Here is a 5,000-nt window from a genome sequence, read left to right as displayed (position 1 = left end):
ATATACACACAATGTAAGAAATAAATTTTCTATTTACAGTGAGTTTACTATATTCAGTATTCAAATTTAATTGTTTAATGTTGCGTAGCTACGCTCGTACGCATATTCCAACGACTGTTGGAATAAGCGATACTCTTGTTACGCCAGACTCTAGGGTCATTGGATGGTTACTCTTATTCCATACTTTACATTCGCCCTTACTTCGTTTTGTGGCTCAGCTCCACTCTGAGCCCGCGAGAAACACGAGAGAAAAGATCATCTGAGTTTTTCTAACATCTGAACCTCTTATCTACCTTCATTTACCGTATGGAGGCCAGCATAAGAATTACTTTTCCAGTCACAGCATCTTCCCCTTATTGAACCTGAATAAACAATGTGGAAACTGCCTAAGATAAACCATTCCTTTACTCCTGCATCTATTAGCTTTCCGATTACCCAGTCGATGTACAGAGTCGAGTCTGGTGTAAGGATGCACCTACCCATCATTCTTTTCACCGGTTCATCTTTCCTTATCCTTTATTTCCTTCTCTCTCCTATTCCTCTCCCATCGGGGACCTACCACTTCCTACAATCTCCTCCCTGTTAATAGTACCTACCACTTCCAGGCTAGAGAGCTCGGCGTCAGTCCAGTCATTCCAACCTCATACAAGATCTTCAGCTTCAGTTATCTCTTACTCTAAAATTGATAATGTCTTCTGCTTTTATTCATGAAATTAAGTTACCTACACGAAAGACTAAACGTATCTACTCCTTCATATAAATGCCACACAAATATCCTACATTTCCCATCACCCAATATAAATTATAGACAACCACAAGTATAGAAATGATAGAGGTAGAGCGAAAGAGACAGCAAAGAAATAGCTAGAGTAGGTAGAGGGTGCCAACCTCACTCAGGACAGACCCTGCTCTCACCTTCCCTACCTTATCCCTTATTGTCTCCTACTATTCTATTACGCAATTGCCGTGGGGAAGCAACAGCTGCAGGGATGTCCTCCTGTGACTTAGGTTTTACCCCAAATGGTTGCAGCTTTGGCGCCGCCCTTAAATTACACCTATTCTCAACCCTGACTTGTTCATCATCACCCGACTTTATTTTGTAAAGTCCATTCTTAGCATCTAATACTTCCTCTATTATCCACCTCTCACTATACCACTCATCCTGCATCTTGCATCTCCCTATCTTAACGTTGTTTCTTAACAAAACTTCTTGGCCAACTCCCCAGTCAGTTATTTTCGCCTTTTCCTCTCTTTGTTTCCTTGTCATACTTTTTTGTTTGATTTCAGTTTCTTTCGCTACTTCCCATATAGTTTTCTGAATCTCTACCCATTCAGCCATCCATTCATCTATAGTTTCGTAAGTTTCATTTACTTCTACTGGGTTCGCGCGGCATCTTTGGTTCCCTACCAAAACAATAAGTGGAAAGGTGAATAACCTGTGGTAGCGTGTGGTGTCATGTTATAGTGCGAAACCAGTGCAGATACGTGTTCCGGCCATTTCTTTTTTTCTCACGTTCGTCTAAAGGTCACTAGCAATCCATGCAAAGTCCGATTGAATCGTTCACAACCACCATTCCTTGCGGGTGACATGCCGTCGTCCTAACTTTCTCCACCCCGTAACTGTTGCACAATTGTTTGATTAAAGAACTTAAGAAATTCCTTCCCTGGTCTGACAAAATTTATTCTGGGGCCCCAAACTTATCAAAAATATATTCTTTCAAAATTTTTGCGATTGTTGCGGCTTTTTGGTCTTTTGTTGGAAAAGCAAAACTATATCTCGTGAATACATCAGTTATAATTAAGACGTTCTCTATCCCCTGACGTTTATCCAATACCGTGAAATCTATGGCAAACATTCCCACGGTTTTCTGGCTTCGATCTTGCCCATCGGTGTGCAGGGCTTTGGAGTCTCGTCCTTTGCGACACAGCATCTCTCGCACCTCTTAATGTATTCTCCCACCGATTCCGACATACCTGGCCAAAATCCCCGACTTCTGACTAACGCAAGACTCCTATTCCTTCCTTGGTGACCCCAGTCATCATGGCATGCCTGCAACAGTTTGTACTGCAATCCTGGTGGTAAAACCGGCCTAATCCTCCATAAATTTACTCCCACACTCATTTTTATGCCAAAATACTCCATCTTCCACTAACAAGTTTTGTCTTACTTTATGTAGTTTTCTAAAATCTTCGTCTTTTAACATATTCTTTAGCTCATCTATTGTCATTTAGTTGTTAAGAAGTAGTGATATTTTTACAACATTCCATTCCCCTTTGCTGCTCTTTCAGGTCTTCCTTCGACCATAGCTTTCCCCCGATTACTTCCTCTGCTGTTCCCATTACTGTGAATTCCTCCTCTCCATCACTGTCCAACTCCTCGGGTAATCTGCTCAATTCATCTGCTACTGTATTGTCTTGACCTGGTTTGTACATTATTTTGAAATCAAATTGCTGCAATTCACTCACCCACTGACTTTCTATTGCACCCCAATTTCGAGGTTTCTAAGTGACTTAATGGGTTATTATCTGTGTATACAGTAAATTCCTTCCCCACTAGGTAATCCTTGAATTTATTACATACAGCCCATTTTAATGCCAACAATTCCAGTTTCCTTGAACTGTAATTTGTCATATTTCTTTCTGATCTCCTTAGTCCCCTGCTAGCGTAACAAATAGGGTGAATTTTACCGTCATGTTTTTGCGACAAAACCGCGCCTAATCCTTTAAAACTGGCATCGGTTTCTAAAATAAATTCACGTGAAAAATCGGGACATTTTAAAACTGGTGCTGTAATTAATTTGCTCTTTAAAGTATCAAAGGCTGTTTGACATACTTCATCCCACTCCTTCAAAATTAATCTTCGAGAATCACCTGACATAAGTTTATGCAGCGGCGCGGCTATTTGAGCAAAATCTTTAATAAATTTCCTGTAAAATGAACAGAACCCTATGAACGCCCTCACATCCTTGACAGTCTTAGGCAATGGCCATAACTTCACTTGCATCTACCTTTGCTGGATCTGTGCTAATTCCTTCTCCAGACACTTCATACCCTAAATAAACCACTCTATTTGCAAACAACTTGCATTTATTAGGCTTGAATTTTAAACCGTACTTCCTCATACGCCTAAATAATTCTTCCAATCTATTTAAATGTTCCTCCACCGTACGACTAAAAACAATGACATCATCTAAATATACTAACAAGGTATGAAAAATTTTGTCTCCTAATATACGTTCCATATATCTTTGGAAGGTACTAGGGGACTATTTGACAGTCCCATTGGCAATCTTTTAAAACTCGTAATGGCCAAAGGGAGTGCTAAATGCAGTTTTCGGTTGATCTTTGGGGTGGACCTCAATTTGATGGTAGCCCGCGGCCAAGTCGAACGTAGAGAAAAAACCGAGCCCCCTCCAGTGCCTCGACCGTCTCATCAATTCGCGGTAGCGGAAAAAGCGTCCCTTATCGTGTATTTATTCAATTGTCGGTAGTCGACACACAGTCTAAGCGACCCGTCTTTCTTTCTTACTACCACTATCGCTGCGGAATAAGGACTCACGCTTGGGGTTATGACTCCTTGTTTACACAACTCATTGATATGATCTTTCACCTCCGAGACTTGATGCGGCGGGATTCGTCTGTATGGCACCCTTATAGGGCTGGTCCGTCATGAGCGGGTATCACATGCTGTACCCCCGTAGCAGTACCAATGGTCCGTTTTCTTCTGCAAAAATGTCACTGAATTCCCACAACAGTTTATCTAACCTTTCTTTCTGTTTCCCATTCAAACAGTCCTGATTTATAATTACATCTGCTTTCTTATCTGTCGCCCCAATCTCTACCTTTCTTACTTCCTTCACTTCTTCATCTATTTTACTGATCTTGCCTATTCGCCAATTCCGTCTAAGCTTGACAACATTATCTGAAAGATTAGCAATTAGTGCGAAGCCCTTCCCGTGCTCTATTCTCACTACGGTTGGTAATGCCACAATCCCCTCTGGAACCCATCCTTCATGAGAACCCACAAGGGGCTCTACCAATACTTCCTGTGATTTTACCTGTTTAGTTGAGGAATATTTACCGGTTACTAATCTCACAGTTTGTCCTGGGATAATAGGGATCTGACTTTTCGCTGTTAGTACAAAACCTCGATTATCTTCTAAATTTAACTGACCCAATCTTTTTGTATCGCCAATGTAATCCCGCACTTCCTCTTCACCAACACCTGATCTGCTTAACTTATACATGACCGGCCATATTTCTGCCACTTCTGATAAAATATTCATGCCCCACAAACAGCTATAATTCTCTCCTACCTCATCACACACAAGCAATGCTACATTTTCCACTTCAATCCCGCACATCTCTAAACTAACAATTACTTTACCTCTACACGGGATCAAATCTCCTCCCACTGATCTTATCTTAGCATTTGACCTTGTTAGTTTTATGCCATGCTTCTTCAAGTAAGTCTCGTAAATAAAAGTACTAATTACGGACACTTCTGCACCTGTATCACATATCCCCACCACCTTTACTCCTTCTATACTCACAGATATCTGAGGAGTGTCTGCCTGTATCTTAACCTTACCTTCCACTTCTTTTCTACCTTCTTTACAAAATGTCTGCCCGCCATTTGCAACATATTCAGTTACATCATCACTGGGTCCCCCGGGTTGGCAGCCGTCTATCTTCCCGTTGGACCCTCTTAGTTTTCCGACTCGCCTGCACCCGTATCACCCTCCTGCCTTTCTTCCGGCGCGTAATTTCGTCGTTCGTATTTCGCGGTAAAAATTTCTCTGCTGTACGTCTCTTGTGGACACCATGCTATACCGTGTTCTTTACTCCCACACCGATAACATCCTCTGTCTCGCCAGTTTCCCCTTACCACGCCACTCCTGGCTTGCTTGCTTCCTTCTCTTTCTGCATTCCAATTCATTCTTTCCCTCTCTGTCGTTCTGTCACTTTCTACTACACTTCTACCCTGCGTAAATGAATGC

The sequence above is a fragment of the Penaeus monodon genome, chromosome 5 (assembly GCF_015228065.2).
Source record: "Penaeus monodon isolate SGIC_2016 chromosome 5, NSTDA_Pmon_1, whole genome shotgun sequence".
In the NCBI taxonomy this organism is placed as follows: Eukaryota; Metazoa; Arthropoda; class Malacostraca; order Decapoda; family Penaeidae; genus Penaeus; species Penaeus monodon.
Note: the sequence above shows the minus strand (reverse complement) of the source record.